Here is a 25,472-nt window from a genome sequence, read left to right on the forward strand (position 1 = left end):
GGGTACGTGTGAGTAGGGGTGCGTGTGAGCTGGAGGAGTGTGCAGCGTCAGGCACAGCCAGCATGGTTCCCTCTCTGTCTCCTAGTCCTGGGCTTCACAGTGGCCTCGAGGCACCAGGCTGCTCAAATGGGGACATCAGAGAAAGACGGGAATGGGTCCCTAGCAAGTGAAAACACAGGGTCGGGGGAGCATTCCCCTTCCCACAGCCCGCAGGGAGATGGTCTTCCTGCCCATTCTGCTTTGGGAGGACACGGGGAAGGCCTGGTGAGGGGTTCCCTGGGAAGTCCTGTTCCCTGCTTCCCCCAACATCTAAGATGGGGGTTTCTCTGGTACACGAGCGGCAATTTCTTCCAGTCCTAAGAAAGAAGAGTTGCAGAAGCAAAAAATGAAGAGAGACAGGAGAAAAATAAGAGACGGAGAAGTCTGGGACTAATCGTCTCCAATCAGCAAGCTGAGCCCAGTAGCTCATTTTAAGCAATGATCATAATGTGTTTCGGGAAAGGAAAAATGAAGCCTCCTCCGGTAAGTCTGAAGAAAAGGAAACAGCACAGCTGGCCCCAGCTGTTGCCCTGGAAGCCTCCTTTCTTTGGAAGGCTGCTGCCTAAGGTCTGGGCCTGGGCCTGGGCACAGACATCCACAGTTGGGGGCCTTTTCCCATCTTGGGCCCCTGCGAGCTACCGGGACTGCCTGGGGGAATGCTGGCTAAGGGCTAGGAAGTGCGACACTTCTCCACAGGAGGTGGGGAGGAAGCCCACGGTAATTTTCAGCCCGTCACACGTGTAGACACACGAGTGACATCGGGGGACACATGCGTGCTTGTTCATGCATGGCTGGGAAAACCCATCCCTAAACAGACAACCCTTGAAAGGCCACATGCTTTCTAGAGAGGGACGGGACAGGGTCCCACCCAAGGTCCAAGAAGAGGCCACACTCCCTTCGCAGCAATTGCCACCATCTGCCCAACTCCGGGTGTGGGCCAAGGCCTATCCCGCATGGCACGCTGACGCCTGACCCCCGACCCCTTCCCGGTGCCACGGAGATGCCCGGGCAGGTGCCACTCAGCACCTGCCATCATTTCACAGACTGGGGCCAGCTGAGGGCACTCAGGTAGCAAGCAGGGACGCCAAAAATCTCTGACCCTTCCACTGGGTATAAATGGAATTTCTGAGAACAAATCTGCCTTTTCCAGACCAGGACCTTTCAGGTTTTGATGGCCATTACCACGTCCTCCCGAAATCTCCAGGCATCCCTTCCACCGGCTCCTTCTGATCGGACCCCTGGGCCAGGAAGTGGGCATGTGCGGAAACAGCCCAGTCAGACTGGCCACCACCTTCTCCCCAAACCCGCTCCTCCCTGCACCTCCCGGCTCACTGGTCACACGCCAGCCTGCTCCTGCCCATCCCAAGTCCAGGGCTGGAAGCCACAGCCTACTCTGCCTCTCCTTTAAATCTCACAAGCCGGGGCGCCTGGGTGGCTCTGTGGGTTAAGCCTCTGCCTTCGGCTCAGGTCATGATCTCGGGGTCCTGGGATCAAGTCCCACATCGGGCTCTCCGCTCAGCAGGGAGCCTGCTTCCTCCTCTTTCTCTCTGCCTGCCTCTCTGCCTACTTGTGATCTCTATCAAATAAATAAATAAAATCTTAAAAAAAAAAAAAATCTCACAAGCCCATGGCTCTCACCTGCCAGGGCCACGGTGCTCTCCGTACGCACCTCTGCACAGACACACTCTCTTTCCCGCTTCTTCCCGCCAGCCAGACAGACGGCGGGGCCCACGGCTGAGCTCCCGCCGCTCGCCCCACAGGCTGCGCGCGGGGCCCACGGCTGAGCTCCCCCCGCTCACCCCACGGGCTGCGCGCAGGGCCCACGGCTGAGCTCCCCCCGCTCGCCCCACGGGCTGCGCGCAGGAAGCCCACAGATCTCATGCCTGGCGAGGAGTGCTCGGGGAGCACATCTGCACACATCCCGGCCCTGCGCACCCCTGACCAGTCACTCACTAGGCTTGCTGTTTTAAAGACCGTATTAGTGTCTGCGGGTTCCTGAGAAGAGAGGTCAAGAACTCCCCATCGCTGCTGACGGTGCTCCGTCTGAACGTCCGTGTGTGTTTAGAGAACTCGTATCCTGAAGGGGAAGTGGGGTGACTTTCCACGGCCTGATCATCCCCCGCTCCGGAAATGAGAGGCCCGGGGAGCACGGAGAGCAGGAGGGAGGCAGAGAGGTGGCTCCATCCGGTTCGAGGCTGGCAGCCACACCACTGCCCCACACAGCAGGATTCCCAAGGGGCGTCCTCAGTGGCACATAAGGGTCTGCAACCCCTTCACGGAAGGCCCTTCCTCTCACTCTCCTTATGTTGACACCTGGCTGTCCTCCTGGGGGCCGCTCCGAGTGCCTCTCCTGCAGCGAGCTTCCCAGAGGCGCCCCCGCCCCCCACTGGGTCCCCGGCCACATCTCCTCTCCGGCAGGGGGCTTCCCGGCAGTCCACGTGTGAGTCGCCGCTGCATTTCCATGTCCCTGGCCAGGGCCAGGTCTGGAGGGGCTCAGGAGAGCAGGGGCAGGAGGGTGGCCGCTCCCCCAGAATAGCCCTGAGCAGGGGGGCTCAGCCTGGGGCGTGCACCTAACCCCCTGAGGCTTTGGTGAGCCGCTGCCAAAACCCAAGGGTTTCTGGAAGGAGTCTGGGAACTGGGGAGATTTCAGCAGGGAGGAGGGATATTTTGATACTTAAAAAAAATTTTTTTAGCACATCAGTAACAGTTTAGTACATTTTGTTGAGCTAAAATTCGCACAATACAAAATTCATTTGCGAGTGAACGTTTCAGCGGCATCTGGTCTGTTCATAATGTTGAGCGAGCACCACCGTTCCCCAGTCCCACAGCATGTCCCCTGCTCCAGAGCAACACCCCGCCACTCAGTACTTTCCCTCTGTCCCCCTGGGAGTGTGTGTTCCTATCTCCTTCCAACCGATGGTCAAATCTTTGAGAAAGAAAGATCTAGAAAGAGAAGACTGGCTTTCTGTACCGTGGTGGCCCGCTTGCATTTCAGTCTCGTGGGCTATGATGGGGGAGGGGCTTGACCCTTGGCACCTGAAGGGCTGTAAAAAAAAACTGAGGAGAAAAAGACCCAGAAAAAGGGACTTGTAAAATCTGGATACTAACAATAGAATTTTTGGTGTGTGTGTGTGTAATAAAAATACACCTTTACATCATGCATGTTTATAGAATATATAAATGTTTTGACGTTATATATGTGTATGTATGTGTGTACATATGTATATACACGGACACACACAGCATTTCCCAAAGGCCCCCTCTTAGCTTCTAAGACAGACTAGAGGAAGGGAGTGGAAGACACAGCCACATCCCATAGAATTTCTGAGTGGCGGGAAGTCGGTCTCATTCAGAGGTGCCTCCTGTTCACCTACGGCCCCTTCCCCACCACCTCATTCCTCTAGTGAAATCCTCACTCCCAGACCTGGAGAATGGTGGGGATTTGTTGGGATCAAGGGCCAGTCTCCCACGCGAACAATGAAGGAGTTTGGTGAAGGCTCGCCTTCTGGTCCCTGCTGGGTAGGCTCAAAGGCAATTTCTTCACAGACCAACTTCTTGAGGGGGCTGAAGGCAGAAGACCAGAAGCAACATCCTTATGGGATCATACAAAAGGCAGCCCTTTTGGAGAGAAGAAAGGGAGGAGGCACCCCCGAGACGGTGTTGGAGAGGCAGCAGTGGCCTTCAGGGTGTCCTCCTGATGGGCTTGGTGGCAGAAGAGATGATGGGGAGGATCACTCGGACCCAGCCTGACCCCCAAGGGGAACTGCCTGGTGATGGGAAAGAGATGGGAACTTTGGGATAAATTTCACTTTATCTTAAAGTTCATGATAGAAAGATAAGCACAGTCAGTTCCTTCTCATATTCTTTTAGAAAACAGACTTTAATAGTCTTGGATGAAAAGAAAGTGAGTTGATAGGATCCTGTGGGTAGATTTGCTAGACAGATAGTCTGCTGGCCAAATTTCGTTTATTTAAAAAAATTTAGCACAACAAAGATTATGGCAGGCTGAAAGAATGTGAATTTTAGCAAAACATTTGACAAAACTTCTCACATTACCCATGTGGACAAGATGGATAAATATGGTTAAATAATGTTAACAGGAGGAGAATCCATAACTGGTTGGAATAGATGCTCAAAAAGCTGATTAATAGATAGATGTTGACCTCAACTGACCTCTCTGGAGGGTACCAGGGCGTTATCAGTTCAGTGGAGATACACATAGCCCATCTCAGATGTGGCCAGCGGGGTGGCTGGGAGGACAGTCTATACGCTGGATAACTGAGAGAAATCCAATGAAGATCCCCCCAAATTGGGATCATGGTCTAAGTTTAAGGATGGGACTTACCCCAGGTCAATGCTAATAAGTCCTGTGCTTGAGGTCTTAAAAACCAAATGTATTTGATGGAATGAAAGACATGTGGAGGAACAGCAGAAGGTATGAAAACAGACTTGTCTGCAGTCAAATGAGTCAGTAGTGTGGTTCAACTAACAAGATGCCGGAGGGGTGCCACGGGAAGAGACCGCGCTACAGTCCCAGTGCGACGTGAGGGAGCCGCCATCTTGGTCTGCTCTGGCCTTGAGAGTGAGCTCAGTGTGGGGACCAGTTGTCAGAGAGTCTTCCCCTGTCAGAGGGCCTGCAAGGAGTCCCAGGATGGTGGGGGACCCAGAGTCCGACCACACAAGGAGAGGGAAGAAAGCCGTCAGGCCTGATGCTCCAGGAAGGCATCGCCCTGTCCATTTTGGTTCACCATCAGCCCCTGCCTGGCACCCTAGAACCCAGCGCCGTGCCAGCACGGGGGGAAGTGCAGTGAGATCCCGTCCAGGTAAGACTCGAAGGGGAGCGTAATCAGAGGTCCGCCCATATTCTCAGCGCCGCCCCAGGGGGAGGCCTAGAGGGATGGTCCCTTCCTCTGGACGAGAAAGGGAGGATGAGCAGAGCTGGCTGAGAGGTCCCGGCAGCGGCCACGTGCTGGGGAGCTCGGGGGAGATTTTGTGTGTTGGGTGGAAAGCCGATCCGTGGGACTGCTGAATCCCCTTCTAATTCCATAACATCCATTTCTACTCTCTTTATCTGGGCAGCCATTCCATATTTTAAAATATCTAGAGATTTGCCAAACATAATTCTTAAAATCAATGGCACACATTTTTCATGTGTTCCGAAAGCGTGTTCATAAATCATCTCCATCCTGGCTTCTCGTGGGGGCGCCACGCTTCCTTCCTTCCTTTCTTTCTCCCCTCACTGAATCCACTATTTTGTCTTCACTATTCTTCCGCGCTCAGAGACTGTGACACTCACTCTAGCCTTCAGTCTATCACTGAGTCTACTCAGAGGGACATGTGCGGGGCAGCTGGAGGGAGAGCCGGCAGCGAGCATCCTTGCTTTCGGAGAGAATGTTTTCGTCTCCCAGCCTGCCCTCCCAGTCAGCCTGGGGTTCGCATGGGGATCCCAGACGGACACCGCCTGACCCATCCGAGGTCACAACCCAGAGGCAGAGACGGCGCCTGTCCTTTCTTTGCTGGCACCAAAGCCGGCCTTCCTGGAACATGCATCGAGTAACGTTAGCCTCAAAGCAACTGCTTGCAAGTTAGCCTCATGGAAGCCAAGGCTCAGAGCAGTGGGGTGGCTTGCCGGGGCCAGGAGTCCAGCAGAGTCTGGCCGGTGGTGGCGGGGGCACTGCAGGGGTGTGATGGAAAGGCGGCCCGGGAGGTCAATAGCCTGGGCCTTTCTGCCAACTCTGTGGGCGTGGGCATGTGGCCCAGCCGGCCACCCCACCTCCCTGAGCCTCAGCTACCCTGTCTGTGAAATGGGGAGAAGACACAGCTCTCAGAAGGCAGCATGAGGGTGACAGGGACCACAGTCACACGAGAGGGGAGGCCCCCTGGGGCCATAGATGGTAGCGTCTGCTTGGACCTAATGCCACGTCCGGGCAGCCTTCCTTTAAGCACCAGGACACTGTTTTCTTCTGGTGCTCCATTTTTTTTTTTTTTTTTTTTTAATTTTGTTTTTGGTGGCAGTTTTAACAAAACGCTGATCCCCGGCACGGAGCGGCGTACGGCAGATGAGAGCAAGGATGGGCCGCGGGCTCCGTGGTGCAATTAGCATTCTCCTAAACAAACGAGCTTCAACAGAGCTGTAATTAAGCAGGCCTGTAATTAAGTATATGCCCTTTATCATAACGATCATGCTTAAAAATGGCATGATGCATGGAGCTCTGTTATTAATGCTGTAATCCCAAACTGAAGTACGAGTACATAGAAATCAGCGTGTCAGGCCTGTCACCGGAGTGTTTGTAAAATACATTAAAGAAAAAAACCAGGAAACAATGAGCTCATTCAACTGTTCTTTTTACAATCGGCACTACGAGTCAAGAGGATGGCGAGTGCTTACAGAATCTGCAAGGTTTAAACAAATAAAGCTCCAATCTGCTGCTGTAGTACCACCACCCTTGATTTTTAAAGGAGGAGAAGGCAGAGGGAGGATTCCTTTTTTTCCCCAACTGACCTGATTACCTGACTTTGCTGTTCCTGGGGAAGGAGCCCAGTTTGCGGTGCTGGATTTGTGTGGGCGGGAGCTGGACTCCTGCTTGCGTGGACAGCCTGCTAGCTCCTGTGTCTTTCCTTCGTGTGGGAACCGCAGCTGTCCTTGCCAAGGCAGCCCCTCAGAGCCATCCCTTGATGCTCCCCGCAAAACACACACTTTCGGATTTCCCCAGGCTCGACTCGGACTCATCCTCATAATTCCTGAGGGCTCCGGACCCAGGCCCACCAGCTGCCTTGGGGGGCCCCACAGTCGCTCAGAGCTGCCCACCCCGGCCCTCACCGACATCTCAACGAGGAAATGCTCTAATCAACACGGGTGTTAATGTCAACATGTCTGATAACGAGTCTTAAAGTCATGTGGCAAAACAAACAAAAAAGTAGTATTAAGAGAAAAAGACTGCATTCCCAGCATCTCAACTGTCCCCTGCTTATAGCCGTCAGGTGGTGTCCCGTGAACCGGGGTCCCCGCATCTCAGAAGGACTCATTCAAGATGGCGGAGAACGAAGTGGCTTGATCGGCGGGTAGTCACTTGCAGGATAAAGTCCAAAGCAGCCAGAATGGGGTGGGGGGCAGGGGGCGGCCTTTCACCCTGGCTACTCGCTTGTAGAGAACCAGCAACCTGCCTCTTTCTTCTCTCCTTCCCTGTGACGTCAGCGGTCCTTTACAATCTGTGACGGGAAAGACGCCAACGCCTCAAGATCTCACGGCCGGTTCTCGAAACTCCTTTGCACACCGAAGCACCACGCCTGTTTTGCTTTCTTGCTGGTTTCACTTCAGGGGTGTTCCTAGGAAGATATGTGTAGATGCCTCCAAGACGGTCGGCTCGGGGACATTCCCACTGAGTCCACACTAGGCCAACTAAATCCCCCAGGTAGCGTGTTTTGCCGGTTATTCAAGAGCCAAAAGAACTGACTTATCAGCCACAGTGACGTCCTGAGGCCGATGGCACCATAGGGAGGAGGGAGTGGGCGCCAGAGTCAGACCCCGGGGAGCCCTGAGCCGGGCTCAGCCACTTGCTGGCCATGGGGCTTCAGGCAGGTCCCTCAGCCTGAGTCAGACTTGCACCTGTCAGAGGAGAACCACGGGCACTTGGCAGCATGGCCAAGGGCCTGAGCCTGCAGAGAACAGAGGTCCGAGCGTGGACCGGCCCATAGCGGGCACACAGCGTGTGGTGGATACCGGCGATTTGCAGACGCCAACCAAGGGGGCCTGCTTTTCAGAGGCGTGATTCAGGCCGGGTCCACCTCAGACTTAGGACAAGTGTTGAATCTCTGTGCTTCTCCTTCCTCCATTGGAGAAGGAAGGAGATAATCCTACCTGAGCTGCTGTGACATTTAAAGGAGAAAAACCATAAAGCCCCCAGGAACTACCTGCTCATTCTCACCGTCATCACAAGTTGGGGAGAAAGTCCTTCCAAGGAAGTAGACCTTTTTGGTTTCTGACCTGCTTTTAGTCATCGAAATGGAAGTGCAGCCACATTAAATTCTGTAACCCGTGGGCTAGGAGTCCCCATGCAGAGGCTTCTGGAGGTATGGAAGCAACACCTGCCCAGGACTCCCTCTGGGGGTGCCCCTGACCATGGCTCTCCCTGGCACCTGCCACCGCTGGGTCACAGGTCAAGCTCAACTGCAGGAGCAAGACCCATGCTGGGCCCAAGCCGGCTTAACGTCCCCTGGACAAGAGCCCCCGAAGCAAAGTAAGTGAAGAAAACTGCCCTTGGGTGCCAGGAGGTTCATTTGTCAGGTCAGTTGGAAAGGCCGTACTCTCCAAAATGAAGTGGCTACACCCCACAAATGAATGTTCTCTGAGGCTCTATGAAGTGGGGGAGGCTCTCGGTCCCCCACACAGAAGAGGTGCCAGGAAGTGCCACTTCAGCCGTGTGGCCCAGTTCAGGTCTCTGCGTCCCCAGTATCCTGGGAGGAAACTGAGGGCTCTGCACTTGCCCGTCGGCGGCCTGATGGCTGGTGTCTGAGCCACGGGAGCTGGGAAGGCAGAGTGCAGAGGGGCAGGGCCACACTCTGCAGCCACGAGAAACTCTGGGTACACGAACAAAAACACTCCCCACTGCTGCAGAAACGCTTTCTAAAACTTCATGAATATTTGGTCACTTGGGGCCGAGACCTGTTGCATTTTGCTCAAGATAAAGAGAAAATCCAACCAAGCGCCACTTTTCCACGTGAGTGAAAAGGCACCTCGATTGTGGGGCATCGCAGGGAAATCCCGCGGGTCCAGACCTGCCGTCCCACAGAGCAATACGCACAGAGACCCCTAAGCGAGCCGCAGACAACAACAGGGGCTCTCACAAAGCTGGACGAGAAGCAGAGACGCAGCCCGAGGGCCAGTGGAGCTTTGCTGCTCTTAGGAGCGACCACACTCCTCCAGAACACAGGTGTGGTCTGAACAAGCAGTTTCATCCACAGCCAGTTGTGGACGGAGGCCAAGCCTTGACCTAGGACAGGTCTGGCCTCTAGCTGTGACGGGTCCGAGTGGCAAATATCACCGCCTGCCGGGGGGTGGCCCGGCCGCGTGGGCAGGAAGGTGCGCCTCCCCTCACAGCCCCTTCTTCATCGTCTCAGAACCATCTCGCACACAGGCAGTTCCGATTCGGGACAGCCCCACTCACGAGTTTTCGATGGTGCAGAAGTGATACGCCTTCAGTAGAAGCCGTACTTCAGGTTCTGAACGTTGACCCTTCCCTGAGCTAGCAACGAGCGGTTCCATCCTTTCCCACGGTGCAGGGTGGCGACAGCTCCCAGACAGCCAGGGGACCACGAGGGTCAACGACACATACACGGACGGTCATTCTATCCCTGTACAGCCGTCCTGGTTTTCACTTTCGGTATTCAAAAGACTACAAGAGATATTCAACGCTTTAGCACAAAATAGGCTTTTGTTAGATGATTTTCCCCAACTGGAAGGGTCTAAAAGTAGGCTGGGCTGAGCTGTGATGCTGGGTAGGGTAGGGGTAGTAAATGTATTTTCAACCGATGATGGGTTTAGTGGGATGTCACCCCACCGTGAGACTACGAAGACCTGTATGTTTTTAAGTTGAACTTTTTACCCCCTCAATAAAGGAATACTTTCCTAAACAAACGATTCCAATAAGACAGCTAAGGTAAAGTGCCCTTCAATGCAGAGCCCTGACCCTGGAGCCTCCTTGGGGCTAGCCCTGGATGTGATCTGCGCACAGTCCTCGGGTTCTCCCAACCACTGCTGTTGTTTGCATACACAGAAGAAATACAGAATTTTGTTTTGTAGGTGTCTTTGCTTTTCATAAAAATAGTATCGTAGCATAACCGTTCTACGATTTTCTTTTTTTCAGTAACTGTCAGAGAGTTCCCCTGTCGGACCTATAGATGTATCTTGGTCCTTTCAACAGCTGGCAGAAGTATGAGTGGAGAGACGGCCGATGACCAGCTGGTCAGGAGCCCTGGCTGCCTGTTTAAGAGGCCTACAGGTCACCATGAGGTCCCTGGGGAGACGCTGAAGGGTTTTTGAGCTGGAGAGAGACATTTATATTTCAGGAATGGCTTCCTGGCTCTAGAGAGAAGCATGGATTAGAGGGAGGGAGGCGGGGGTGTGGGGGCAGGACCACCAAGGGGGAGGTTCTGGCAGTAAATTAGGTGAGGGATGCTGGGAGCAGTGTCCAGGACTGTGATTGAAAGAATGGAGAAGAGGGGACAGATCGAGGGGAATTCTGATGCAGAATCACGGGACTTGGCAACTGGCTGCGGCAGTTTCACGGCTTTCTAGGAGAACGGGCGCCTGGGGACCTGGGAGATGTGAGGGGTAAGCTGGCAGGGTCTCTTTTGGCCATGCTGGGTTTGACGGGCTTGTGAAACATCTCAGAGGAGACAGAGTCAACGTGGTTGGGACATGATGAGCAAGATTCAAGACTGGTTGGTAAGGACTGCCCGGATGGAAATACAGAAGTAAGGCGGCCAGGGGAGGATCTGGAGCATCCAGCCTGCCGGTGACTGGAGCACAAGAGAAGATGAGAGGTTCTGGGAAGAGCACGCGGTGAGAAGAGGGCAGGGCCAGCTTGGGGTTCTGAGCAATGCAACATCGGATGCAAGTGCCAAAGAAAAGAAGTCCGCCAAACAACGGGAGGAAAATTCAAATGTGCTCCATGATACTGGATCACAACCAGAGGTGTGGAATTTTTTTTTTAAGATTTTATTTATTTCTTAGACAGACAGAGATCACAAGCAGGCAGAGAGAGAGAAAGGGAAGCAGGTTCCCCGCTGAGCAAAGAGCCCGATGAGGGGCTCGATCCCAGGACCCTGGGATCATGACCTGAGCCGAAGGCAAAGGCTTAACCCACTGAGCCACCCAGGCACCCCAGGAGGTGTGGTTTTAATAAGCAGACAGACATATGTCAACACACAGAGGCATGTGTTTATATGCACATGGTTTTATATGCATGCACAGGTTCTCTCTCTCTCTCTCTCTCACACACACATACACACACACACACAAAGGCATCTATTTCTACCTGCTGACAGCCCAGAAGCCATGAGCACACCTAGTGCCCAGAGTTTTGGATTCTAGTTTTCTCCTCTGAGAGACACAGGGGCTCTTTAGAGAAATGGCTGACGGAGGGGGAGGCAGTGAAGGAACAAGCCTAGGACATCTTGTTGTACCAGATGTCTTCAAAGAATCACAGGAACTCAGCAGAAGGACCCAGGAGCCAGCTCAAAGGGGCTCCTCCTGGCTAAAATGGAACAATTTGAGGGTCCAAATAAATAAGGACAATAATGACTTAGAACCCTCCAGTCCACACTAATGTGCACAAACAACGATAAGGGGAACTCATCCTTACAATAGAATGCCAACTCACATCGAAGGAATGAAGGAGTTATAAAAATCAATGGATAATCTGATTAGGAATGAACTATGCACATAGTCCCAAAGTATTTCCCACTGATGACATGTTAATTACAAGAGGAAAAACAGTAACTTTATGGGAAGGAAATTTAGCAAGCAGCACCGTGAGTGGGTGATCCCAGCTGGGATCCTCAGATGAGAGTGCGTGGCTGGGCTAGATCACCAAGCTGGTGCTGATCTGTGGCTTTTTTTTTTTTTTTTTTTAAGATTTATTTATTTTAGAGCGAGCATGCACAAGCAAGGGGAGCAGATGACGGGGAGAGAGACTCTCAAGCAGACCTCCTGCTGAGTGTGTAGGCCAATGTGGGGCTCGATCCCAGGACACTGAGGTCGTGACCCGAGCCGAAATCAGGAGTCGGATGTTTAACTGACAGAGCCACCCAGGCGTCCCTGACCTGTGACTTTCAAAAACCACCTGCCGTTCCTCCTCTAGGAACTTCTGATTTACTTGGTATGAGCCGCGGCCCTGGGAGTCGGTAGCTTTTCAAGGCTCCAGCTGATTCCCAGGTGCGACTAGGCTACAGCAGCGCTGGGCTAGGTGAGATCTAAAATCCCCCCCACTGGACATTCTTTCATCTCAGAATCACTGTATTAAATATGCACCTGTGATCTGAGGTCCATCCCAGAGGGTGCAATTTCCAAACGCACTGTAGGTAACAGCTGGTTTCTAGCTGACTTCTCCAGCCCTCTTCCAGATTCTACTCACAAAACCTTTGGAAAAGCAACGATCTCGAAGGGTAAAGCAGCTTCTGGTCAGATGCCTCCCTGTCCTGGAACCAGAGGGCAGGGAGAGATGGTGTCTCAGGTTTCTGTATGTCCAAAGCCAGGACTGACTGGCCACTACTCTCTGGGGGCAAGGACAGCACGTCAGGAAGTTCACACACAGTCCCGGTTAAACCTCGCCTTACCCCCTGCCAGAGGGACCTGAAGCACAGAAGGGAAGGGACTTGTTGGGGCCACAAAGCTGGTAAATGGCACAGCTGGTGCAGAAAGGGAGACCTTCCAAGTCCACTGCCTTCCCACCATATGAAGGAGGAGGTGGGGATGCCTTCCTCCAGGAGATGAAACGTCCCCTACAGACGGCAGAGCCCAAGAGTCCAACCAACAAGGACGAGAAAGCGGATGGAAGTTGTACGGATGTAGAAGGTTCCCGGGAGCCACCCCTGCAGCGTCCCTGGGCACTCTCCCCGGGGACACCCTCATGGCCAAGACAAATACCCCTGCTTCAGGGATCTCAGCCTTTCGTCACCAGTAAGTCAGCTTTTAATTGTCTAACTGCCCAAGTACTTTCTCAAAAGGATGGTGGCATCACCCAAGCGGGAAAAGCAGAACCTCATTATACATTTTATTTAGGATTTGAGAAGAGATAGCCTACCGGGTAAAGAAAGATAGTCTGAAATGTAACAGCACAGAGTTCTTCTGACCTTGGTTAGTGGGATCGAATTTCCCAGGGCCCAGGCATCCCCCAGTGAAGGAGAAAACCGTGGACCAGAGTCCTGCAGCTAAGGGGGAGGGGGGCAGCCACTGGGGGAGAGGCTGCCTGCACGGGCCCCAGGCGTCAGCCTCCCTGAGCTGCCGAGTGCCTCCAAGAGACCAGGCACGGTGACGGACACAGGTACAGGCCAAATAAAAGGGGACCTCCAGGCAAAGTCTGACAGCCCTCTAAACGCCAATTTATGCTTACTTAAGATTGGGCTGCTTGTGTACATTCGAACCAGGTCATGACTTAATAAAAGTTCATTGGAAGAGGGGAAAAAAGGGCATTTTTACTACTCTTCTCTTTTTACTCTTCTCTTTTACAGAAAGCTCAAATACTGAACTTCCCAGTTCAAAAGCAAAGGCCTGGCCGTCGTCCCCCTCACGTAGCTAGACCTGTAACAACAGGTTGAGGCGGGCAGGCTCTGCCGGTCCCCAGGGCCAGACGTGGAATGACAGGAGACCACAGAGTCATGTCTGTGGTTGGGATGGGTCCCAAGAGCACACACACCAGACCTCCACAGCCCTGCGTTTCCAAACTGCATCATTTTCCAGAAACGTTGCCCAGGGGAATGGCTTCTCTTGCAAGCAACGTATCACCTTCCCCAAGACTCAGCTCTGGTGGACAAGCTCTCGGACCACGCCGACATGGAGATAAAGTTCCAAGACAGAACCGATGCCTGAATGGACACCCACCTTGATCGGGGAAAACCGGGGAGGGCGCTCCCTCTGTCTCACTTGACGCGTCTGCGAAGTACAATGCCATAAATTACCCAGATCTCAGATTTAATATTAACCTTTAAAGGGCATGTCACAAAAATGTATTCTCTAAATATTGGTTGTTAGCTCACTTTGTAAGTCTGTCGTGGGGAACAGGTGTGAGGCTGCCCCCCCACCCCCGTCTCTGACGGCCCCTGTCATGGGCGTCTCCCGCCACCTGACAGTAATTCCCACCAAACGCACGGCCCCACGAAGGAGCAAGTCAGCCATCGACTCGAACCGTGGCCTAAGCTGAGCCTTAGGACTTAATAATAGAGCCTGCGAATATGACTCTAATTTCTAGAGCTGACGAATTTTCAGAGGCAATGCGAGTTGAAATAACGGAGCGCAGGCACACGACAAAGAACTTGAATCCGAGGTTCTCTGAACGATCCGGTATAATGAGCACTTGTTCCTTCCCCACAATGGGCATGTACCAGAGAAATCTAAGTAATAATTGCTGTAATTATCGTGAAAAATATGCAGAGATTAATGGTGATTATGAAAATCTGTATAATTGTTCTCTGACAACGTCGCCGATCCAGGGGTATCTTGAAATGGCCTCTGCCAGAGAACTTTCAACACCGAACATGTGGGCACAGAAATGTGACATTTTGGCTCTCTCCCTGTAAAATATTCCCCTGGGTGTGCAAAGTTGGTTCTCATCATCCCCAACACCCCGGCCTGCATTTTAACTCTTCATACCAGTGCCCTGCAAAGGTTCCAAGACGCCCTTAATGGGATGCGTATGTCATTGTGGTTCAAAGCCCCACGTTCAACTTGTTATTTATTCAAATAATTAATTACTCTTGTATCCATCGAGCAGTTTGTCATGACACATTAATGACTTGATAGACTTCTATGAACTGGTGAACACAGAACAGCAGAGCGTTTTTATCGCCATTTAATTTTAAAACGATCCTGTGTGAAATTATCTAGTCGTGAGTGATGGGAGCATAAAGAACAGACTCAGCAAAGCCCCTTTTGGATCATTGCTTTATTAATGGTAACGTCAGGGAAATGAAAAATGCTAACATTGTCATATTCCGCTGCTGGGCGGAGACGGATGGCCGGGGGACCAGGCGGGGGCTCCCAGCGCTCACTGCCGAGAGCGCCGAGCCCCTCCTGGCGCCGGGCCGGCGGGACCCCAGCCTCGCACACCCACAGGCTCTGTGAAGCCACCTCCGTGCCCCGTCTCCCTTTCCTTGATGGCACTCGGCGCCTATTACTTTGTGTGTGTGGTCGTTGTCTTCTTCTTTTTTTTCCCACTTGAATTTTCCACTAGTGATATAAAGCACCCTCACGAAAACATTTCACTTTATGGCTTTGAACATTAAACGTTATTAATCCAATAGAAAAACGTTAAAGATATTGCTGTCACCTTTAAATGTGAAATGATATTAGGCGCTAAAAAAATGCTGGGTTAGTAGAAAAGATGTTCCCTTAGTTTTCCTTTCAAGTCTTGAGATAACCGTTTTGGGTTGATGATAAAATAATATTTCTACATGGCTCACAGCACAACATCTGCTTTAAAAGACACTTCCTGTTCAGCTATTATTTTTTTTTATACTGAAAATTGTTTCTCAGTTGTTTTAATTACAAACTTGGGAATCCATGCAAACTACTTCCCAGCAGTGTGATTCAAAGACAATAGCCGCCCAGCCCTGAAGGGCCGCGGAGCCGGCCAGCGGGCGGGATCGCGGGGCTCTCTGATGGCCACGTGCGCGGCCCGCTGGGGACCCGGCAGGAGAGGCGGCCAGACGTTGTCCCCGCCCTCTGCCAACAGAGAAGCAAGGGCAGCTCGCGTTTCCCTTACGAGCTTCCTGCTCTGTATCCCGTCCCAGGGAAGAGCTCCACTGCCCACCCGGATGTCTAATCCTGGGGCCTGGGACAACAGGGACTTGTCCTCGTCCCTCACACCTGTCATCAGTCCTTTCAGCCCCCGAGAAGGTCGTGATGGTGGCGGTGGCTCGCAGTGAACAGAGCTCCGACTCCGTGCCAGGCTGCGGTCTCTGTGCTTTCTGCGAACTTACGGGTTTCTCGGGACCATCCTGAGTTGTGTATGTGGTTACTCTTTATGGTCATCACACCCCCACTTCCCAGTTTCGCAGAGGACACTCTGGCCGAGGGCAGATGGGGAACCCACCCAGGAGCTCACGGCAGGCAAGACACGGCGGCGGGGCTGAACCCGGGCAACTGCCCACAGCCTTCCGCATACCACCACGGGGCTTCTGATTCCCTCTGGAGATCTCTCTCCACAGCCCCGGACTTGGGGGATGCCCCCCTCTATGGTACTGACATCACTCTACCCTCCCCCAAAAGGGGATCTGGAAAGGAATGAGGCAAAGCAGCTCATTCACAGTGGATGGAAAGTGCAAGAAAAGCAGAGCATTTGGGGCACATCCGGGGGCGAGCTGAGACGGGGTGGGGTGTCAGCGTTCTGAGGTTAAACACTTCAAAGGACCTGAGAAGGTCGAAACCAGAAGCTGACTTTTGCATCCTGCTCTGTGCAATGTTTTCCTTTTCCGGATGGAGACACGGGGGGTGGGGGGAGCACTGACGACTTCCACGCGGACGTTGCCAGCAACCGGGCAGCGAAGTGGGAGCTTAAGCCCTGGGGGCCCGAGACTCCAGGTGGCCTCCCCCCAGGACCTGCTCCTTGTGCAGGAAGCGCTGGTCCCCACGGGGGAGCACGGCCTCAGGGAGGTCGGAGCAGAGCCGCACACGCAGCTGGGGGGGGGGGTTGCCAACTTTAGGGACCGTGGGGTGGCAGATTCATTTGGGAGCCTGCTAGGGGGCCTGTCAAAGAGATGGGCAGGCGTCCTCCAGAGCAACTGAGGCCAGTAGAGCCGACTGTAGATGCCCCAGGCAGGAAGAATAGTGGTTTCAAAGAAGGGCCCCAAATGGAAAGTCCAAGCAGATGACCCGAACCGCAGGAGCCACTGCTTCGCAAACCAGGGCAAGTCCTCTGTGAAGCCAGCCCAGGGAAAAGCAGCTCCGAGCACAGGAACCCTCTGCCTCTCGAGCAGCCACATCCCTGGAGAGGACCGGGGTAACCCACAGGGGAGGGAACAGTCCAGACAAGTGCAGAAGTCAAGGGGGCCTTGCTGAGCTGGGCCTCTGGTACCACCTTAGACATATGTCTCCAGAGCCATGCCCTCTCCCCTCATTTCCAGAAGACCTGCCCTTCTCTCCAAACTATAGGCCCCAGAGTGGTCTGGGATGCTCATTGCCAACTCAGATCCCTGGCCTTAAACCTCCAGACTTTGGCTCAGGAGCTCCGGGACAAGGGCACCATGAGAAGCTCCAGTCTGTGCCTGGAGCCTCAGAGTGCGGTTCTGTGAGCCTCTGACCCACATATAAGCCACCCTGGGACCCATAAGGACTAAGCAGGGCAGCAGCACACAGAACCGCAGCACTGGTCACAGTCATCACTTGGCAAAATCTTGGACTTAGTGCTAGACACGGTCACAGCCCAGAGAGGCCAATGCGCTCACCCTGTCCCATGGCTGGAGAGGCAGGTGGTTCTGCTTCCAGTTCAAAGGGAGGCCAGGAGTGCCAACCTTAGAAGGTCAGGCTCTTGACGCTCCTACATAATTTAAGACACGATCTCAAGAAAATGTCAGGGCCACAGCATAACCAGGTGCTCTACTAGTGATCATTTATCACTTACGATGAGACCCAACCATGGGGTTTCTCTTTGTTTGGATCTTTCCTGGACTGAGCCTCCAAAATTCACAAGATTTTAGGAGCCCAGAAAGGTCCTTGGTCTGTCTTTCTCTCAATCTACAGTGAATTTCCTGAGCACTCGGGGTTTCTGTGGCCTTTACCTTCAATAGTAGGAATAAAAGGTAACATTCAGGTAGCCTATGACCATCTTTCCTGGGATCCAGACAGAAGGCTTTCTCCTTCCCTCTCTCTAATGCCTAATTCCAATTGAGCTCTACATATCATGAAGCTGGGGAATGTATTTCTAACTTGTGTTGGATCCTTGAGTTTCCTTCTCCAACCCTTCTGTGCTTTCCTGAGTAATGACTTCCAGCACTTGAAAATCTGCCCTGAATTTTTCAAAGGGAACCTTTGGTCAGAACAAAGTATGAAAGGATACATTTCAATGGAAACTAACAACTTAAAAAGACACACAAAAGTGATTTCTGCACCAGGAAGCTTTCAGACCTGCTGTAGCCCCTAGACAGGACGGTGGGTAGGGATTGGGGGGGCACCATCACAAAACACAAGCCCCGACAGGAAAGCAGAGGCCTGTTCTTAAAATACTTTCTTTAAAGCCCCAGGAAAGGGGAAAATGTTACGGGAATTTAAAACCCCCAAACCATCAACAAAACAAAGAGGCAACCCACAGAACGGGAGAAGATATTTGCAAATGACACTGCAGACAAAGGGTGCTGATATCCAAGATCCATAAAGAACTCCTCAAACTCAACACTCAAAAAACAGATAATCATGTCAAAAAAATGGGCAGAAGACATGAACAGACACTTCTCCAAAGAAGATATACAAACAGCTGACAGACACATGAAAAAATGTTCATCATCATTAACCATCAGGGAGATTCAAATCAAAACCGCACTGAGATACCACCTTACACCAGTTAGAATGGCTAGAATCAACAAGTCAGGAAACAACAAGTGTTGGAGAGGATGTGGAGAAAGGGGAACCCTCTTATACTGTTGATGGGAATGTAAGTTGGTGCAGCCACTTTGGGAAACAGTGTGGAGATTTCTTAAGAAATTAAATATAGAACTTCCCTATGACCCTGCAATTGTACTACTGGGTATTTACCCCAAAGATATAGATGTAGTGAAAAGAAGGGCCATATGAACCCCAACGTTCATAGCAGCAATGGCCACGGTCGCCAAACTGTAAAAAGAGCCGAGATGCCCTTCAACAGATGAATGGATAAAGAAGATGTGGTCCATATATACAATGGAATATTACGCCTCCATTAGAAAAGATGAATACCCAACTTTTGTATCAACATGGACTGGACTGGAGATTATGCTGAGTGAAATAAATCAAGCAGAGAGAGAGTCAATTATCGTATGGTTTCACTTACTTGTGGAGCATAAGGAATAACACAGAGGACATTAGGTGAAGGAAAGGAAAAGTGAATTGGGGGAAATCTGAGGGGGAGGTGAGCCACAAGAGACTGTGGACTCTGAGAAACAAACTGAGGGTTTTGGAGGGGTGTGGAGTGTGGGGTTGGTTGAGCCTGATGGTATTAAGGAGGGCACGTATTGTATGGAGCACTGGGTGTGGTGCATAAGCAATGAATCTTGGAACACTGAAGAAATAAAATTAAATTAAAAAAATAAAACCCCCAAACCAGATGGGAAAAACCAGATGAGAAACCCCGCAGGTCGGCAAAGCTATAGGCGGAGTGGAGTGGGGGGTAGTCAGCCTGGGCATGGAGAAGCATAGAAATGAAGGAACGGCGCCCCCCAGCGTTGTACGACTCACATGGTGAATACCCGCGGAGCTTCCTTTTGGGGCTGCACACCCATTAACTGCTTTCTCCTACTTTCTACCCTGTCCCCGTGAGGCTGACCCTGGGCCAGTGTCGCCATGACAACGCCCGAGCTCAGAGAGTTTATGGGCTCGTTCAATGCGGCCCAGTGGGCCCGTAACAGAACCGGGTGTTGAATATGGCCCTCCTGACTGTGGTGTAATCGTTTATGGGGTCAGTGGAAAAACCATTTCAGCAGAGGCCTAGAAGGGACCCCAGATCCCAAAGTCAAAGGCCGCCTCTTCGTGAGAGAATGTTCAGGGCTGCTGGTCTGGGAGCACTGGGAGCTCAGAGGACAAGCGTTAAGAGTTTGCTCAGTCTTTACTAGGAAAGAATTTGCAAATGGTCTTCGACAGGCACATCTTGAAAGCACACCTCTTTTTGGCTTTTTTTTAATGGTTTCGTTTTTGGCGGAGAGGGGGCCGGTCTGCGGATCGGTGGTGCTCTAGGCTTGATTCCGTCCAGGCTGTTGGACAAAACCCAGACCGTGACTTCATTTCCACCTGAGGCTGAGAACACATGAGGCGGCTTTTCAGTCCTGTGCCTGTGAAGTCCCACAGGCCCGGGAGTGGGGTGCCGTGCCAGCACACTCTGGAGAAGGAGATGCCACACTCCTTTAACTCCACAAAGTCCTCACCCCAGGGCAGTCTGAGGTCTGATATGTCATGGAGAAGGCAGAAGGACAGGGACCTGTGTCCTCACCCCTGAAACAGCCTCTCCCCCAGTACTCGAGAATACAGCATTGGTGGTGTCTACTGCTGGTGGAAATCCTGACAGTCACAACATGAGATGATTCGTCATTTTGCTAACATATAAAGCAGTTCCACGCGTGGGGTGTCTGGCCGGCGAGCCAGTCCGACACATGCCCGGCCCCTGGATTTCAGCCCAGCTGTGCTAGCTCTCCACCTTTCTCCTGCAAAAGCAGAGACTTTCTTGAAGTGACTGTTCCTTATTTTTTTAAAACACACCCCACCGAGGAAGGGAAGATTGGAAAAGGTGGAAGAAAATGAAGGCGTGTGAGTGGCATGTGGACGGCTGACCCCGAGCCCCACATGCTGGGGGAGGGGACCTGGGAGGGTGCGGCCCGTGGGGATGCTGTGGGGGAAGCGACCGCTAACACGGCTTCAGGACCTGGTAGCCAGACGGTCCTGACGTCAGCGCTGGTGAACTTGGCCTCTGCTGGAAACATCAGCCTCCTCAGATGGAGGCCAGGTGGCCTAAACAGAACGGATCCCCTTCCCCCCTAGTTCTGAAGCTGTTTCCACATTCAGCCAGGTTCCTGCCAACGTTCTGAACATCCTAGCGGGTGGGGCAGGGGTGTGGGGTGGGGATGGACAGGGGCAAACGTGGGAACCTCGGCCAAGCACACTGACAGCCTGATTAGAAAAACCTTGGGTTTTGTCCCAATTCTTTTCTACATAAACAGAACTCACAGTTGAAATGATTATTAACAGGGAGGTAATATGTGGAGGAATTCATTTTAGTGACAAAATTTATTTAAATAATTTTCTAAATGACATCGGTCTTTATTTACAGAATTGTTAGTTCTACAGGTTCACCCAAATGTTTCACTTTTATGTTCCTACATTTTGCGGAGAGAATTATGTGCTAAAGAGCTGTTTCTAAATTTCGGCACTTGGGAGTATCTTGGGGAATTATCCTACAAAAACATTTATGGTCTAATTATCGTATTAGGAAGAGATGTTCAAGATGACCTATCAAAGTTTATTGTTCTAGAATCATCCAGGACAGAAAAACCATAATAACATAGTGCATTAGAGGCTCAAAATTGCCCCCCCCACCCCATTATTCAGTTGGGTTTGAGGCTAACAGCACGCAGAGGTTAAAAACTGACCACAGCCACACGGCCAAGCACTGCAAACCTGTCCTTACTCGTGACTGGGAAACTCCTCTGGCTGTGACCAGGGCCACCTTCTCCTCAGCCAAGCCTGGGCCACTGTGGCGACCAGTTACAGAGACTGGGATTCACGGGGGCAGCTGAATTGCTGAGAACAGGAAGGCTTTCCTCCAGATACAAAGGCCGATTTCGCCCCACCAGGCTCTCCTGAACGAGACTCGGGCTGGGTCCTTGTGCTTCGTGGTGGGGAAGCGAGCTGGGGGGCGGTTCTGGAGGACAAAGGGGAGGTGGCTGTGCAGCGTCTGTGGTTAAGGGGACCGAGGGGCAGAGCGAACACATTTTCACAGCCAGACTGCTCCTTTCACACATGTGTCAAACCTTTGGAATTTCACTGGAAAACTTTATTTCAGAAGTAATCTTTGAAGTTTGAAAATGAAAGCAGAAAGGCTATTTTTCAGTAGAGAGAGATGGTTTCGGACTCGAAAGGACCAAAGGAAGGTGCTAATGGGCGGTAAGTCGGAGCCGCTCCAGGGGACGCGCTCTGCCCTGGTCTCTGGAAGCTCTCCTCTGCGCTACTGTGGGTCTTCCTCAGATTTTCCCCGGCGGGACCTGAGGTGTGTGTTTTCTCTCTCTCATGCTGTCCTGAAGGGCCTGGTGGGCCTTCACCCCAGGCCTGGGTGGTACCCACCCCCGATGACGATGATCTGGAGAGAAGGGGAGGCTGTGTGTGTGTGTGTGTGTGTGTGTGTGTGTGTGTGTGTATGTGTTGAAAGAAACCACATGAGCCTCATAGCTGAGGCGACACCAAGTCTGTGTGACTGACTACCTCTTCCATGAAGCACCAGGGGACACAGAGGGCCAGCGCGGTTGGAAATAGGGTTCCCTCAGAGTCCTTGTGAGCAGAGAGGGAAGAGTCCCTGAAATGCCCAACCTTTGAGTTAAAAATAAAACTCCAAACTTGAGAATGTCACATGGGCGAACGGTGACTCTGCCATCCTCCCTCTGAGCCCTGAGTCCCTGCCCTCGCTGGGCCCCTGGCCCACCCCCACTCAGCTGGCTTCCCTTGTTCACCAGGGACGAGCCAGCTCACGGGCAGGGCCGCCGAGGACCCGCTGTTAGGGGACACCAGCCCCTGCAAAACAGATGCTCAAGAGAAACTTCTCGTGTTGAAGAAACTGGGATCTTACCCTCATGTATCTCACAGCTGATAAGAAAAGACACAGTGGAAGTGCCGTAACTGGTCTTTCCTATCATCTCTGCTTACCAGAGACTGAGCTGGAGCTCAAAGGCAGTGAGGGGCTTGTCCTAAGGGTAGAGCTGCTACCTGGGTCCAGGGCTTTAAAATGAAGCCATGTGGTCCCACAGTCACCATCCCACACCCCACGACAGGCCACTTGTCCCAGAGAAAGAGCTGGAAGTTGTGACACATTCTACAGCTCTTTTATTTTTGTTATAGGTCACCAATTGCCCTTAAACATCGCCTCCTGTTCTCCCTAAGAGATTCTAATTATTCCTCCCACCATTTCAGCCCAAACCCTCACCCAAACCCAAATCACACCCTCTCCCAAACGCACAAGTCAGAGAGCAGAGGCACAGGCAAACGGGCTTGTCTTCCCTTCCTCTGCCGGCTGGAACACTTTCTACCTATTTACCCAGCACAGAGAGGCTCAACGGCTGCCCTGTCATTTCCAGCAATATTCAGAACAGGACCAGCATCCTGTACAAACAAGCTGGAGGTCCTGTGGGGTCTGTTATGGTGGCTGGCCCCAAGTCACCAGACGGACTGTGCCCCACTGGGGCACAATTCCCTGACTCGAGGCCAACACCAAGGGCGCTAGGCCTACAGGCACCTGAAGCTGAGTGTGGGCCCTGTAGACCGAGGGAGAGTGCCCGAGGCCGAAGGCGGGGCCTGTCTTCTGTGGCTTTTACGGCCCAAAATAAAGCAGAGTGACCGGCCGAAGGCAGGGCCTCAGGGTTTCATAAACGGCTGAAGGGCCCACACACAACACTGGGTTTTTCACGTTGCAAATTCTACTTGGAAGCCCTGGTTGTGTCTGTGCACATACATGTGTATGCGTGGCCAGAGGGGTGTGCATATGTCTGTGTGTGTGCACGTGGGCACACACACTCTGCATGTGTGCACACACGTGGGCACACGAGATCCTCCAGGACAGCAATGACGTCCCTTTCTCATCTGCCAGAGCAAAAGAAGGTGCGTCTGTGCTCACCGACACCGCAGAAGTCTGAACGGGGCCTGCACAAGCGGACCCCTTGACCCCTGCCACGCACACGGCGCTGCTGGGAAAGGAGTTTCCCAGAACCGGTAAGCGGGACTGAGGACCGAACCAGCGCGACTTCCGCCCGGCTCTGGACACGGCAGGTGTCCTCGATCGCCGGCACAAGTGGAATTTACACAGACGCTGCCAGCCCTGCAGGGGTCAGTCACTAGGATCGCCCAATCCACGCTTCCTATTCTGCCTGCTTCCACTGCTTACCTGTTCCTGGAGGCTGGGAGTTCTGGGGCGTTGCTAAAGCTAAATCAGAAAGATAAATAAATGTTTTCAGGGGCGCCTGGGTGGCTCAGTGGGTTAAGCCGCTGCCTTCGGCTCAGGTCATGATCTCAGGGTCTTGGGATCGAGTCCCGCATCGGGCTCTCTGCTCGGCAGGGAGCCTGCTTCTCTCTCTCTCTCTCTGCCTGCCTCTCCATCTACTTGTGATTTCTCTCTGTCAAATAAATAAATAAATAAATCTTTACAAATAAATAAATAAATAAATAAATGCGTTTCAAAGGATAAGTGTCCTGGACACCCAGCCCAGGCCCTTGAGCATTTTCTCTTCCGACCTCGGGAAGGCAGGGGACCAGGGCAGCCCCACCGCGGAGCTCCCTGCGGCCCCCTCCCCCGGACTCCTGCTGCTGTGCGGCCTGACTCAGTCCACTCCTCTCTGTGGAGCCCTGCTATGGCCTGGTCCCCTCTGAGCACAGAGGGCCGCTTGGGGGTGGCTCTCAGGACCCTCCTGTCAGCCAGTGCCCATGGCCTGTCCTGACTGCTCCTCTACCCACAAGTGCCCCGAAGGGCAGAGCCCTTCACCCAGTCCCTCTCCCTGCTTCCCTGGCCCACACGGCAGCAAGAACACCTGCTACGGGCCGGGCGTCTTACAAGCTCTAGTTCACAGAACCTTCCCTGTGCTCTCGGAGGAAGCTTTGCACGCCTCCATCTCTGTTTCTACGACGGACGAAACGGAGTGTGGAGGTTAAGAGTGGGTGCAGGCCAAGCTGCCCCAGTGGTGGCTGTGGTAGGTGAACTAGGTCGTCTGGCCTTTGTTTCTGGGGTTGGAAGCTGGGACGCAGGACGCCTCCCGCTTAGGGTTGTCAGGGTGGAAGAGATAGTCCGGGTAAGGCGCTCGGAGCAGGGCAGACACTGGATGCTGGGTAAGTGCTATTATCATTCGCCTCCTAAATGCGAACGAAAATGACCAATGTCCCCTCCCTCACTGTGCCCCCCCCAATAAAAATCAGTTTCCTGCAAATAATCCTCCCATGGGGGAGGAAGCCGGGCAGGCTGGGAGGGTGCCCCCGAGTCCATGCCCCCCGCCGTGACATGACAAATAAGCTGCGGGCTGACAGTGTCTCCAAGACGTATTGGAGTTTACTTTGTCGTGTGGGCTCGCCATCTGCGCCGCCCCAGAGGGGGCTGGCTTCCCAGGCTGCTCTGGGAGCAAGCGGGAGCGTCCACCTGTCCCTGGACAGATCTGCGAGCTCAGGCGACCATCGCTTAGGCTGCCTAATGAGAGGAGATGGAATTTGCCCGCTGCCCTCCTGGGCGCCAGGCCTTCCTTCCCAGGGAGGGCCCAGGTTCGTGCCCCACGAGGCACGGGTAATCAGTGGCACCCGGGCCTAATGAGCCTTCCCGCCTGTGTGGCCCTCCCTGCAGCGGCCGCTGCTACCGCCCGGGCCCAGGCTGGTGCCCTCTGTCAACTCTGAGGTGGTACATCAGGAGGCTGGGGGGCGCAGGGAGGGACGGATGGGGCCGAGCACCTCCCTCGTGGAACACGCTGCTGAGGAAATAAGGAGACGTAAAGCCAAGAGCAGAGTGTGAAAGGCTAGGACGGAGTTCTGTGGAAACCACAGGAAAGGCACTGTTGAGATTTACTGTGTGACCTTGGGGAACTCGCTTACCTCTCTGAGCCACTTATCAAATGGGGATGACAGTGATACCGCCTGCTTCCCAGGGTGGCTGTACGGATGTAGTAAGTTCACACATGAAGGCGATTTAGCGCAATAAAGACTATTATTCCCGAAACCAGACAGGCACTCCTCTCACTAGCTCCTCCAAGGCGAGGCTGGTCAGGAGAGGACAGAAGCCAGGCCGTGTCACTGCAGGGAATGA

General features: G+C 53.0%; 1 protein-coding gene across 2 annotated transcripts in view; it reads right to left on the reverse strand.

The window, feature by feature from the left end:
• MVB12B (multivesicular body subunit 12B) overlaps positions 1-25,472 on the reverse strand; it is a 185,150-nt gene that overhangs the window by 21,088 nt on the left and 138,590 nt on the right. The gene's annotated exons all lie outside the window — the stretch shown is intronic.

This window comes from Neovison vison, chromosome 9, assembly GCF_020171115.1.
Source record: "Neovison vison isolate M4711 chromosome 9, ASM_NN_V1, whole genome shotgun sequence".
Classification (NCBI taxonomy): domain Eukaryota; kingdom Metazoa; phylum Chordata; class Mammalia; order Carnivora; family Mustelidae; genus Neogale; species Neogale vison.